This window comes from Oncorhynchus mykiss, chromosome 2, assembly GCF_013265735.2.
Source record: "Oncorhynchus mykiss isolate Arlee chromosome 2, USDA_OmykA_1.1, whole genome shotgun sequence".
Classification (NCBI taxonomy): Eukaryota; Metazoa; Chordata; class Actinopteri; order Salmoniformes; family Salmonidae; genus Oncorhynchus; species Oncorhynchus mykiss.
The window spans coordinates 95,607,734-95,623,510 of NC_048566.1; positions in this window are offsets into that span (position 1 = coordinate 95,607,734).

Consider the following 15,777-nt stretch of genomic DNA (forward strand, 5'->3'; position numbering starts at 1 on the left):
AGACACTTGTACCATGTCAGGTATAGATTTCAAATGTATTACATTTTGAGTTTGCAACACAGAAGAATGAAATATAACAAAACGATGTTTGACACAGAAACACCAGATTTTTTTTTTTAAAGATTTTTTTTTTTTTAATGAAATTGTAACAAAAAAAAATGTTAATGATATTCCACCCATGAGGCCACTAGAGGGCGATTTGGTCATTTGACTGCAGGAAAGGTTCAAAATGTCGTCTCTTGTGACTCAAGGTGGAAAAAGAGAGGAGAACTGTGTCGTTTGCAGTTGAACGTCAAATTCCTGTTTCTTGATGAAGTGAAGAGACTCAAGACAAAGCACACATGCATTCAAGTACTCATATGAAGGTCAATCCTCAGATCTGTCTATTATTATTATGTATGGGACAGTCCGGCTTTCTCTCTCCGCTCATATCAAACTGCCGGACCTGGGAGCCCTTTGTTAAACCAAGGGACATTTTCCTCCTTGATTGAACCGATCTTCCCCTTTACTCCTGTAAATTAATTCAGCCGATATGTAACTTACACGTGTGTTATTTGGAATGAAGTGCCACTTAGTCACTGTGAATATTCATTTCCTATTGGATTAATGTCTTTACTCTATGAGTATAGACCTTTCCCTATCCTGAAACGGTTAAAATGTTCAAAGTAAGAGTCCTAATTCAGGGCCCGAGCTAACTAGGACCTGATCCTAGATCAACTCTGAGATGTGTTATATGAATACAGGCCCCCTGGCATTCGCAATCTGTTTTTTTATCTTAGGCTTTATGCCTGACTTACTGATAGGAACATGACGTAACATACATTTCTCCGAATTACATTGACCTCAAACTGAAATTGAAGTTGAATTGAAATTAGAAAAATAGATGTTAGCTATTACCAGGTAGAAATAAAGTTGTATAATATAAGGAAGTTATCACAACTAGTAAAGCACTGCCACCTCTAGAAGCCATGTAGATCTGTCAATCTAAACCTGGAGAGACACTACTGTTATCTTATCCTAAGCCTTTGTCTGAAGCTCCAGACATTCGTATTAAAGTTGCTTGTATCAATACCTTTGAAATGAGGTATATGGGTAAACAAAAAGCCATATCCCTCTTTTGGTTGCATTTATCAAAAGCAAGCAAGACCTTGGTACTAAAGTCACTGTGTTAAAATAATAAATGATGCTGTACATTGTTAGTAAATGTTGTAAATATTTCTCTGTTTTGTCTTCACAAAACACCGTTATAGCATAATTCCTCTGATTTCTAGGTTTAGATAGCAGTTGTAACACATAGGTAACACTTCACCTTAATTAATACGTGACCATCATTTATGTAACTACAATGCTGTTTTACTGCAGTTACATATGTCCACCGGGTGTACAAAACATTAGGAACACCTTCCTAATTGAGTTGTGCCTCCTTTTGGCAATTCGTCGGGGCTTGGAGTCTACAAGCTGTCGAAAGCGTTCCATGAGGACGCTGGCTCACGTTGACTCTAATGCTTCCCACGGTTGTGTCAGGTTGGCTGGATGTCCTTTGGGTGGTGGACCGTTCTGTAACCTGTCTCCTCCCCTTCATTTATACGGATTGAAGTGGATTTAAAAGGTGACATCAAAGAGGGATCATAACTTTCACTTGGATTGACCTGGTCAGTCTATGTCATGGAGAGAGCAGGTGTTCCTAATGTTTTGTCCGTTCAGTGTATTAAGGCCAACTTAAAGTGAAGCGTTAACAACTCATAATATTTCTATCTGTTGATAAATGGACTTTGCATGCGGTCATTGCATAATTCAGTTGTATTCAATTAGGATGTATCCAAGGTTTGTGAATGACAACATGAGTGAGTGTCCCGGGGAAGATATCGAAAAAATGGTACATGATAAGAATGATGATTTTAATGAATTATAGATAGATCCTGTTATGGACAAAATATACAGATTATAAGGGGAAGAAGCTACAAAAGAAAATCCCAAATGGTGGATTTTGGTGCAGTGGATAGAATACATCAATACTGTAAATACATAGCTGTTCTACTAATAAAACACTTGATAAGATCAAACCGAGTATTTTAACCTTTCTTTCTTTCTTACAACTGATGTTATTATGGTGCTGATGGTGCTGATGTTATTATGGTGCTGATGGTATTATGGTGATGGTGCTGATGTTGCTGATGGTGCAGATGCTATTATGGTGCTGATGGTGCTGATGGTATAATGGTGCTGATGGTGCTGATGTTATTATGGTGTTGATGTTATTATGGTACTGATGGTGCTGATGTTATTATGGTGCTGATGGTGCAGATGATTTATGGTGCTGATGGTGCTGATGGTATTATGGTGCTGATGGTGCTGATGGTATTATGGTGCTGATGTTATTATGGTGCGGATGATATTATGCTGCTGTTGGTATTTTGGTGCTGATGGTGCTGATGTTATTATGGTGCTGATGGTGCTGATGTTATTATGGTGCTGATGGTATTATGATGCTGATGATATTATGGTGCTGATGGTGCTGATATTATTATGATGCTGATGGTGCTGATGTTGCTGATGGTGCAGATGCTATTATGGTGCTGATGGTGCTGATGTTATAATGGTGCTGATGGTATAATGGTGCTGATGGTATTATGATGCTGATGATATTATGGTGCTGATGGTATTATGGTGCTGATGTTATTATGGTGCTGATGGTGCAGATGATTTATGGTGCTGATGGTATTATGGTGCTGATGGTGCTGTTGTTATTATGGTGCTGATGAAATGATGGTGCTGATGTTATTATGGTGTGGATGATATTATGGTAATGTTGGTGCTGATGGTATTTTGGTGCTGATGGTATTATGATGCTGATGATATTATGGTGCTGATGGTGCTGATGTTATAATGGTGCTGATGGTTATGATGTTATTATGATGCTGATGGTGCTGATGTTATAATGGTGCTGATGGTGCTGATGCTATTATGGTGCTGATGGTGCTGCTGTTATTACGGTGTTGATGTTATTATGGTGTTGATGGTGCTGATGGTTTTATGGTGCTGATGGTATTATGGTGCTGATGGTGCTGTTGTTATTATGGTGCTGATGGTGCTGATGTTGCTGATGGTGCTGATGCTATTATGATGCTGATGGTGATGATGTTATTATGGTGCTGATGTTATTATGGTGCTGATGGTGCTGATGTTATTATGGTGCTGATGTTATTAAGGTGGTGATGGTGCTGATGTTGCTGATAGTGTTGATGTTATTATGATGCTGATGGTGCTGATGTTATTATGGTGCTGGTGTTTTTATGGTGCTGATATTGTGATGGTCCTGATGGTGCTGGTTCCATTGGTTGTGGTGATGGTGCTGATGTTATTATGGTGCTAATGGTACTGATATTGTGATGGTCCTGATGGTGCTGGTTCCATTGGTTTTGGTGATGGTGCTGATGTTATTATGGTGCTGATGGTGCTGATGTTATTATGGTGCTGATGTTCTTATGGTGCTGATGTTATTATGGTGCTGATGGTGCTGATGTTATTATGGTGCTGATGTTATTATGGTGCTGATGGTGCTGATGTTATTATGGTGCTGGTGTTTTTATGGTGCTGATATTGTGATGGTCCTGATGGTGCTGGTTCCATTGGTTGTGGTGATGGTGCTGGTGTTATTATGGTGCCGATGGTGCTGATGTTATTATGGTGCAGATGATGCTGATGTTTTTTATTGTGCTGATGTTATTATGGTGCTGATGTTATTATGGTGCTGATGGTGCTGATGTTATTATGGTGCTGATGTAACTGATGTTATTATGATGCTGATGTAATTATGATGCTGATGGTGCTGATGTTATAATGGTGCTGATGGTTATGATGTTATTATGATGCTGATGGTGCTGATGTTATAATGGTGCTGATGTTGCTGATGCTATTATGGTGCTGATGGTGCTGCTGTTATTATGGTGTTGATGTTATTATGGTGTTGATGGTGCTGATGGTTTTATGGTGCTGATGGTATTATGGTGCTGATGGTGCTGTTGTTATTATGGTGCTGATGGTGCTGATGTTGCTGATGGTGCTGATGCTATCATGATGCTGATGGTGATGATGTTATTATGGTGCTGATGTTATTATGGTGCTGATGGTGCTGATGTTATTATGGTGCTGATGTTAATAAGGTGGTGATGGTGCTGATGTTGCTGATAGTGTTGATGTTATTATGATGCTGATGGTGCTGATGTTATTATGGTGCTGGTGTTTTTATGGTGCTGATATTGTGATGGTCCTGATGGTGCTGTTTCCATTGGTTGTGGTGATGGTGCTGATGTTATTATGGTGCTGATGGTGCTGATGTTATTATGGTGCTGATGTAACTGATGTTATTATGATGCTGATGTAATTATGATGCTGATGGTGCTGATGTTATAATGGTGCTGATGGTATTATGGTGCTGATGTTATTAAGGTGCTGATGGTGCTGATGTTTTTTATGGTGCTGATGATATTATGGTGCTGATGTTATTATGGTGCTGATGTAGCTGATGTTATTATGATGCTGATGTAATTATGATGCTGATGGTGCTGATGTTATAATGGTGCTGATGGTATTATGGTGCTGATGTTATTAAGGTGCTGATGGTGCTGAATTTGTTGATAGTGCTGATGTTATTATGATGCTGATTGTGCTGATGTTATTATGGTGCTGATATTGTGATGGTCCTGATGGTGCTGGTTCCATTGGTTGGTTGTGGTGATGGTGTTGATGTTATTATGGTGCTGATGGTGCTGATGTTATTATGGTGCTGATGTTATTATGGTGCTGATGTAATTATGGTGCTGATGGTGCTGATGTTATTATGGTGCTGATGTTATTATGGTGATGATGGTGCTGTTGTTATTATGGTGCTGATGGTGCACAATAATGGTGCTGATATTGTGATGGTCCTGATGTTGATGTTATTAAGGTGGTGATGGTGCTGATGTTGCTGATAGTTTTGATGTTATTATGTTGCTGATGGTGCTGATGTTATTATGGTGCTGGTGTTTTTATGGTGCTGATATTGTGATGGTCCTGATGGTGCTGGTTCCATTGGTTGTGGTGATGGTGCTGGTGTTATTATGGTGCCGATGGTGCTGATGTTATTATGGTGCAGATGATGCTGATGTTTTTTATTGTGCTGATGTTATTATGGTGCTGATGTTATTATGGTGCTGATGGTGCTGATGTTATTATGGTGCTGATGTAACTGATGTTATTATGATGCTGATGTAATTATGATGCTGATGGTGCTGATGTTATAATGGTGCTGATGGTTATGATGTTATTATGATGCTGATGGTGCTGATGTTATAATGGTGCTGATGTTGCTGATGCTATTATGGTGCTGATGGTGCTGCTGTTATTATGGTGTTGATGTTATTATGGTGTTGATGGTGCTGATGGTTTTATGGTGCTGATGGTATTATGGTGCTGATGGTGCTGTTGTTATTATGGTGCTGATGGTGCTGATGTTGCTGATGGTGCTGATGCTATCATGATGCTGATGGTGATGATGTTATTATGGTGCTGATGTTATTATGGTGCTGATGGTGCTGATGTTATTATGGTGCTGATGTTAATAAGGTGGTGATGGTGCTGATGTTGCTGATAGTGTTGATGTTATTATGATGCTGATGGTGCTGATGTTATTATGGTGCTGGTGTTTTTATGGTGCTGATATTGTGATGGTCCTGATGGTGCTGTTTCCATTGGTTGTGGTGATGGTGCTGATGTTATTATGGTGCTGATGGTGCTGATGTTATTATGGTGCTGATGTAACTGATGTTATTATGATGCTGATGTAATTATGATGCTGATGGTGCTGATGTTATAATGGTGCTGATGGTATTATGGTGCTGATGTTATTAAGGTGCTGATGGTGCTGATGTTTTTTATGGTGCTGATGATATTATGGTGCTGATGTTATTATGGTGCTGATGTAGCTGATGTTATTATGATGCTGATGTAATTATGATGCTGATGGTGCTGATGTTATAATGGTGCTGATGGTATTATGGTGCTGATGTTATTAAGGTGCTGATGGTGCTGAATTTGTTGATAGTGCTGATGTTATTATGATGCTGATTGTGCTGATGTTATTATGGTGCTGATATTGTGATGGTCCTGATGGTGCTGGTTCCATTGGTTGGTTGTGGTGATGGTGTTGATGTTATTATGGTGCTGATGGTGCTGATGTTATTATGGTGCTGATGTTATTATGGTGCTGATGTAATTATGGTGCTGATGGTGCTGATGTTATTATGGTGCTGATGTTATTATGGTGATGATGGTGCTGTTGTTATTATGGTGCTGATGGTGCACAATAATGGTGCTGATATTGTGATGGTCCTGATGTTGATGTTATTAAGGTGGTGATGGTGCTGATGTTGCTGATAGTTTTGATGTTATTATGATGCTGATGGTGCTGATGTTATTATGGTGCTGGTGTTTTTATGGTGCTGATATTGTGATGGTCCTGATGGTGCTGGTTCCATTGGTTGTGGTGATGGTGCTGATGTTATTATGGTGCTAATGGTACTGATATTGTGATGGTCCTGATGGTGCTGGTTCCATTGGTCGTGGTGATGGTGCTGATGTTATTATAGTGCTGATGGTGCTGATGTTATTGGTCCTGATGGTGCTGATGTTATTGGTCCTGATGGTGCTGATGTTATTATGGTGCTGATGATGCTGATGTTATTATGGTGCTGATGGTGCTGATGGTATTATGGTGCTGATGTAGCTGATGTTATTATGATGCTGATGTAGCTGATGTTATTATGATGCTGATGGTGCTGATGGTATTATGGTGCTGATGTTATTATGGTGCTGATGGTGCTGATGTTATCATGGTGCTGATGGTTATGATGTTATTATGGTGCTGGTGTCGCTGATGTTATTATGATGCCGGTGTCGCTGATGTTATAATGGTGCTGATGGTGCTGATGTTATTATGATGCTGATGGTGCTGATGTTATAATGGTGCTGATGGTGCTGATATTGCTGATGGTGCTGATGTTATTATGATGCTGATGGTGCTGATGTAATAATGGTGCTGATGGTATTATGATGCTGATGATATTATGGTGCTCTTGGTGCTGATGGTATTATGGTGCTGTTGTTATTATGGTGCTGATGGTGCAAATTATTTATGGTGCTGATGTTATTATGGTGCTGGTGGTGCTGATGTTATTATGTTGCTGATGGTATTATGATGCTGATGATATTATGGTGCTCTTGGTGCTGATGTTATTATGGTGCTGGTGGTGCTGTTGTTATTATGGTGCGGATGATATTATGGTGCTCTTGGTATTTTGGTGCTGATGGTGCTGATGTTATTATGTTGCTGATGGTATTATGATGCTGATGATATTATGGTGCTGATGGTGCTAATATTATAATGGTGCTGATGGTTATGATATTATTATGGTGCTGATGTAGCTGGTGTTATTTGGATGCCGATGGTGCTGATGTTATTATGGTGCTGATGGTGCTGATGTTATTATGGTGCTGATGGTGCTGATGTTATTATGGTCCTGATGGTGCTGGTGTTATAATGGTGCTGATGGTTATGATGTTATTATGGTGTGGATGGTGCTGATGTTATTATGATGCTGGTGGTGCTGATGTAATAATGGTGCTGATGGTGCTGATGGTATTATGGTGCTGTTGTTATTATGGTGCTGATGGTGCAAATTATTTATGTGCTGATGTTATTATGGTGCTGGTGGTGCTGTTGTTATTATGGTGCTGATGTTATTATGGTGCGGATGATATTATGGTGCTGTTGGTATTTTGGTGCTGATGGTGCTGATGTTATTATGGTGCTGATGGTATTATGATGCTGATGATATTATGGTGCTGATGGTGCTGATGTCATTATGATGCTGATGGTGCTGATGTTGCTGATGGTGCAGATGTTATTATGGTGCTGATGGTGCAGATGATTTATGGTGCTGATGGTTCTGTTGTTATTATGGTGCTGATGTTATTATGGTGCTGATGTTATTATGGTGCGGATGATATTATGCTGCTGTTGGTGCTGATGGTATTTTGGTGCTGATGGTGCTGATTTTATTATGGTGCTGATGGTATTATGGTGCTGATGTTATTGTGGTGCTGATGGTGCTGATGCTATAATGGTGCTGATGGTTATGATGTTATTGTGATGCTGATGGTACTGTTGTTATTATGGTGCTGATGGTATTACGATGCTGATGATATTATGGTGCTGATGGTGCAGATGTTATTATGATGCCGATGGTGCTGACGTTATAATGGTGTTGATGGTGCTGATATTGCTGATGGTGCTGTTGTTATTATGATGCTGATGGTGCTGATGTAAAAATGGTGCTGATGGTGCTAATATTATAATGGTGCTGATGGTTATGATATTATTATGGTGCTGATGTAGCTGGTGTTATTTGGATGCCGATGGTGCTGATGTTATTATGGTGCTGATGGTGCTGATGTTATTATGGTGCTGATGGTGCTGATGTTATTATGGTGCTGATGGTGCTGATGTTATAATGGTGCTGATGGTTATGATGTTATTATGGTGTGGATGGTGCTGATGTTATTATGATGCTGGTGGTGCTGATGGTATTATGGTGCTGTTGTTATTATGGTGCTGATGGTGCAAATTATTTATGGTGCTGATGTTATTATGGTGCTGGTGGTGCTGTTGTTATTATGGTGCTGTTGTTATTATGGTGCTGATGTTATTATGGTGCGGATGATATTATGGTGCTGTTGGTGCTGATGGTATTTTGGTGCTGATGGTGCTGATGTTATTATGGTGCTGATGGTATTATGATGCTGATGATATTATGGTGCTGATGGTGCTGATGTCATTATGATGCTGATGGTGCTGATGTTGCTGATGGTGCAGATGTTATTATGTTGCTGATGGTGCAGATGATTTATGGTGCTGATGGTTCTGTTGTTATTATGGTGCTGATGTTATTATGGTGCTGATGTTATTATGGTGCGGATGATATTATGCTGCAGTTGGTGCTGATGGTATTTTGGTGCTGATGGTGCTAATTTTATTATGGTGCTGATGGTATTATGGTGCTGATGTTATTGTGGTGCTGATGGTGCTGATGCTATAATGGTGCTGATGGTTATGATGTTATTATGATGCTGATGGTGCTGTTGTTATTATATTGCTGATGGTATTACGATGCTGATGATATTATGGTGCTGATGGTGCAGATGTTATTATGATGCCGATGGTGCTGACGTTATAATGGTGCTGATGGTGCTGATATTGCTGATGGTGCTGTTGTTATTATGATGCTGATGGTGCTGATGTAAAAATGGTGCTGATGGTGCTGTTGTTTTTATGGTGCTGATGGTATTATGATGCTGATGATATTATGGTGCTGGTGTATTAATGGTGCTGATGGTGCTGATATTATTATGGTGCTGGTGTTATGGTACTGATGGTGCTGATGTTATTATGTTGTTGATGGTGCTGATGTTATTATGGTGCTGATGTTGCTCATTCTGCTGATGGTATTGTGGTGCTGATGGGGATGATGGTGCTGATGGTAGTATGGTGCTGATGTTATTATGGTGTTGATGGTGCTGATGTTATTATGGTGCTGATGTTATTATGGTGCTGATGGTATTATGGTGCCTATGTTGCTGATGGTGCTGATGGTATTATGGTGCTGATGTTGCTGATGGTGCTGATGGTAGTATGGTGCTGATGTTATTATGGTGCTGATGGTGCTGATGTTATTATGGTGCTGATGTTATTATGGTGCTGATGTAATTATGGTGCTGATGGTGCTGATGGTGCTGATGGTAGTATGGTGCTGATGTTATTATGGTGCTGATGGTGCTGATGTTATTATGGTGCTGATGTTATTATGGTGCTGATGTAATTATGGTGCTGATGGTGCTGATGGTGCTGATGTTATTATGGTGCTGGTGTTTTTATGGTGCTGATATTGTGATGGTCCTGATGGTGCTGGTTCCATTGGTTGTAGTGTAGAGGGACCACATTTTTTTAAAAGTAATTTTACACATCATTCTAGAATATAGAACAAGTTATTTTACATGTATTTATTCTAGAATATAGAACAAGTTATTTTACACATCATTCTAGAATATAGAACAAGTTATTTTACACATCATTCTAGAATATAGAACAAGTTATTTTACACATATGTATTAATTCTAGAACATAGAAACATTCCGGCTGTGAAGCCACCGTCAGTCTGTCATCACCCTTAGTTTGGTTTTTAACTTAAGGTGCTGACACCCTGCTGTGAATTTGTTGACATTGGCACCGTCTTCCCTATATTGTGCACCCTATTCCCTAAGTAGGGACTAGGATGCCATTTGAGAAGGAGTCCTAGTTAGACCCCAGGCTGTGAGACTTGGTCCAGTGACTCCCACTCTGTACAGGGTAATAATGAGGTCTCCTAGCCTGTCTCTCCAGGGGGGCTGGAGGGCGTGTGAGGGCCTGACAGACTCAGTGGTTGGTCCAGGGTGGAGAACCTACAGAGACAGGCCTAACTCTGATTATACACACACAGACACACTTGTATGCACACACACATACTCGCACACACACACACACGCACGCACACACACACACGCATACACACACACACACAGACGCATGCTCGCACACACACACACACGCATACACACACACACAGACACACATACACATGCTCGCACACACACACACACGCATACACACACACACACAGACACACATACGCATGCTCACACACACACACACACACACACACACACACACACACACAAACAGACACACACATAAATGGGGCGAAGGAAGGTTCTTATGTCCTGCCCATAGAGCCAGTGAACCATGGAGATGTATAGTACTAGACAACAGAGCCTGTTTATTTTGGTCCACATTTGGTCTGGGTCTCACAGCCCAGCAGGGCAACACCTCAGTGTTCATTAAGGGCACGATTCTGACCCGAGGCGAATTAAATCGTTACGGAGAGCACACCAAGCCGTAACGGTTTGAACCGACGCATGGCGTAATACTTGGCCTTGTATTAGTACAGTTCTGTGGTTAGTGCAGGCACTAGAACAGGCTATAGCCAACCATTGTACACAAATCTCTCTATTATAATTCTATGTACACTAATCTTCCAACATTACCATGGGCTGAAGAAATGAATGTGGCAAAAGGTTCAAACCACGGTTTTCTTTCTTTCGTGCTTAAAGGCTCTCTAAACTAGTTTTTTCTTAATGATTCTTAAATACTATCCTGAACCTGAATAATCTACAAGATCACAGAATATTTAAATCTACCAATTGGTGCTGAAACGGAGACGAAAATGCATATATTTAGATGGCTTTCTTTCTGAACACGTTCTCTCCATATATTTTATTGAGTCTATGGACAAAAGTATAACTACAAGGTACAGTGTATTTGGCTTATATCGCTTAAGATAAATGGAATGAAAGCCCTATTCATTGAAAACTCCACGAGAAAATCTGTTGGCCAGCAATTGGGAGGGTTTTAAGCAGTCGAATTACATTTATTCAGCCGCACAAGGGAACCACGTCTGTAAAGCCCTTTACTCACCTTCATAAGGTAAGTCTGAATACCAACTACTGAGAAGTCCATGGGAAAGTCATACATAAGAAAGGCATCATTTCCTCAGTCTAAATCGGGCCCTAACTACTGAGGATGAGTGATGTCGTTGACCTACCTGAGAACCAGCCTGGGACCAAACAAGGAGATGCATTACATCACACATGAGACACCCCCATCTGAGACTGACCCCCAGTTCTGGCAAGAGATGAAGACTTTTTGATGTGTTAGGATCATTATAAATTACAATGCTTACTACCATTTAAAAGTGACTATCATATCCCAAGCACACGCCATAATAAAGATCAGAGAGTTATCTGTAGTGTGTCTAAGCTCTTGTCCATAACCTTTGACATTTCCTCCTAAGATGGTAGAACTCTGTCCTGAACTGAGGGTTGACCACAGCGTAGGTTATGGGGTTACTGGCAGAGGTCATGCAGGCCACTGATACAAACAGGATCTCCAGATTCTGAGCAGTCGCCATCTGAAAGGCAGAAACATGTGAAACAATGTATATGCTGTATTAGAATTGTATAACCTCCTATAGTAATCTCTGTTCAGAATAGTACAAAGATGCATTGAATAATTGAACACTAAATAAATAAATAGATGGATCAAAAGGGGATTTTAGAATCCCAAAAGCTTTCAAATGTATTGCGTAATAATTACACCGTGGCATTTATTGGGTGCAGGCGTGCACTTATTTCTTTATGGGCCTAATAGTATCGTAATGAAACAGGCCGGGAGCGGGTCTCAAACCCTCAACCTTCTAGCGCGAAGTCCAGCGCGCTATCGACTGTGCCCCAAAAGCATGCTCGTGCGGCAGAGTCGATACACCGCGCTTATAAACCCAGGGTCGTTACAGTGTAATGCCATTTAACGGTAAAAAAAAGAATTACCTTTGATTATCTGATTGTCATATAAATCACTGTGGGGAAAAATGTATGCTACCTGTGCTTTCGTCCACTGCAAAATAATGGCAGCATCCAAACAGTGCACTGCATGTGCAATTCTGCTATTTTTATGAATGAAATAGACAACTGTTCCAAAACACACAAAAAAAGTGTTCCTAACGACATTTTTCGATTGCGGTTGATTAGGCCTACATTAATTGATGCCTCTTGCTGACATTAAATTAGTCGGAAACGGTGCCAGGAAAAACAGACTTTTATAAGATGTGCATTACCATGAACTTCAAAGATGCCTACCAATAACCAGTGACATAACTGCATTTTTTTTAAAAAGGGGAGTAAACTGCTTTCACTTGCGTTTACCCTCCAATGCCATTCTTTCCTTACATTAATTACATTTATGACTGTGTTATTTGTCATTATTAAGCATTTAACAATATATTCAGAACAGTGAACTTAAACCCTGTAGGAAGCATGGATCTTGGGATATCTCGGGAAAGGCGCTGTAAGTATAGCCATGGCTATGGAACATATTATGATGTTTCGCCGTGAAAACTGTTGTCATGGGAACACAAATCCAAAATAAGGCCTATTCCATTGCAAAATCGAATTATTCTAACTGAAAGAGTAAACTATATATACTGTAGGGATACTGCCATTAACTTGAAGCCTATACTTGTTGGGTGGATTGGATGCGCATTGGTGTCTAACTGTAAACTAGTTGTCTAGTGATATTGTCGACCGTCATCAGCTGATCCAGGAAAGAAAACAAATATTGTTAGAAAATATTAAAGCTAAATAAATGGTCTACGGACAGCATGGAGAACAAATACCCGCGTGCACCTGAAAAACAAAGCAATAAACAGCTGACTGACAAAAGCAACAATAATAAATCAACCGATACATCTAATTCACAGCTCTACAGTCATGGGGCGGCAGGGTAGCCTAGTGGTTAGAGCGTTAGAGTAACCAGAAGGTTGCAAGTTCAAATCCCCGAGCTGACAAGGTACAAATCTGTCGTTCTGCTCCTGAACAGGCAGTTAACCCACTGTTCCTAGGCCGTCATTGAAAATAAGAATTTGTTCTTAACTGACTTGCTTAGTTGATTAAATAAAGGTAAAATAAAATGTTCCTCCATTTGATATTATGCAATTGATAGAAGCTTTGATATAAAATATATATTTGAAAAACAGCATCACCACAGTTCACAATGACCATCAGAAACATAAGAAAACAACTTACCCTGAAATTCCTTCTTCTGTTGCAGAATACGTTGGCCACCATCATCACTATCATTGGCATCCAGAATATCAGAAAGGTGAGAATGATGTAACCAGAACGCTTCGCCAGTTTACTCTCCTTCTTTTTTTTGGCATGCTCTTTGTTAGCGAACGACGGCATCATACAGACGCCACCTTCAACCTCTAAGCATTGCTCCGCAGCTGGAGTTTCTGGAACGGGGATTGCTACCACAGTCTCCTCAACCTTGGTAGGTAATGGAGAAATATCATCTGCTTTGACATCATGATCACTATTAGAATTGGGATGGAGTGAACGGACATCCTTGTCTTGTTCCAAGTCTACCAACTTGAGCACCTTGGAACTGGGGTTATCCACCTGTGGCATGAATGAAACGCGTGGTAGTTTCACCTTAGTGGCGAGCAGCTTAGATTTGCTACCCAGAGTCTTGGTTTCTGTCATGTTGTCCGAAGAGCCTTTCATGGCTCCTTGAAGGTTCTTTGTTGTCGTGTTCGTAAATCCAATCTCAGGGTCCTTTCTGGATAACTGTTTTTCAACGGGTAGCGCATGTTCTTGCTGAACAGTTTCCCCTTGCCTATTCTCTTTTCGGTCCATTTCCCTTTTCTCCTCTAGTTCAGTTTTCTCAGTCTCCTCATGTTTTGTTTTCCCATCTTTATCATCCTCTTCCTGAACTGTATTTGTTGCTTCTTTCATGATGTCCTGTTTGGGTGCTGGAAAAGATCCCTTATCAAATATTTTTCGACCGTGTGCTCTCACTATGATAAATATACGAGCATAGAATCCAATAATGACAGTGAAGCAGGTTGACCATAGCGGAAGTAATATATAGAGTCCAAAGGTGTCATAGGATAGTTGCACGTTTACCTCCCATCCCCTGCACCTAACATACACAGGTGAGTCCTTGACAAACGTCAAACAAAAGGCCGCAACGAGAACACCCACCATCCAGGTCAAGGGGATCCACACCAGAATGCGTCTTCGGCGCTGGGTGATTTTGAAAGGGTGGGTGATCGCTTGATGTCTTTCCATGCTGATGCAGGCCAAGGTGAGCAACTGAATGCAGCAGCTGAATGAGAAGGAGGCGACCTGGGTGTCACAGAGCAGTTCCTCCAGACCTCCTCCTACGGGTCCCTTCAGAACGATGGTGAGAAGAATGGGACAGTCAATACAACAACGGAGGGTGTCGATAACGGCGAGGTTGACCAGGAGCGCGTTGTTCCATGTTCTAAGAGACTTTTGACGGTACACTGCCCATGTGACAAACACATTCGCTGCAATGCCGACAAATGAGGTCGAGAATAATACTGCACAGTTTGCAACGGTAAATGAGATGTCAATGTACTCCTCCCAAACTGTGTCGTTCCCATATCCCCATGAAATAGGCAGAGTTCTTGGATATAGTTCCATCTTAAAAAGGTTTGAGATCCATTTTAGAAAAACAGTTCCATCTCTCCATCCTTTTCAGAATAATTTATGAACCTAAGCTTATTACTGGTATCTGCAACAACATCTACTCCATACCCAAAGCACAATGAAGCACAACCTTCATACCACGCCCTTAGTCACTGTCATTATGACGGGGTTGTATTCATTAGGGCATGCCATAACAACATTTTGCAAAACATTGTGCAACGGAAAACGAAAATGAGGGTTCTTATTGGACAAGTTCAGGTAGTCCCTCGCTGTTTCAATATGTTTTCTTATTTTTAGTGCCTGTTGAATATGACCTAGGTGACGCCCCGCTTTGTCCACTTGTGTTCATCGACACCCTGCATGGCTCACTGGTCTCCAGGGAATCCTCGCTGTGAGTCACATCTATTTGCACTTGGCTGTGTTGTATCCTCAGTGGGGATTATAGTGAGGGTGGTGGGTTTAATTGGATGTGTCTCTATGAAGTGTTTGAGAGCGACAGGCTGTATTGAAGACATGCTTATTACAAATGGCACTGCTGACTTATTGGCAATACTGACCCAACCCTGCCTGTTAGGT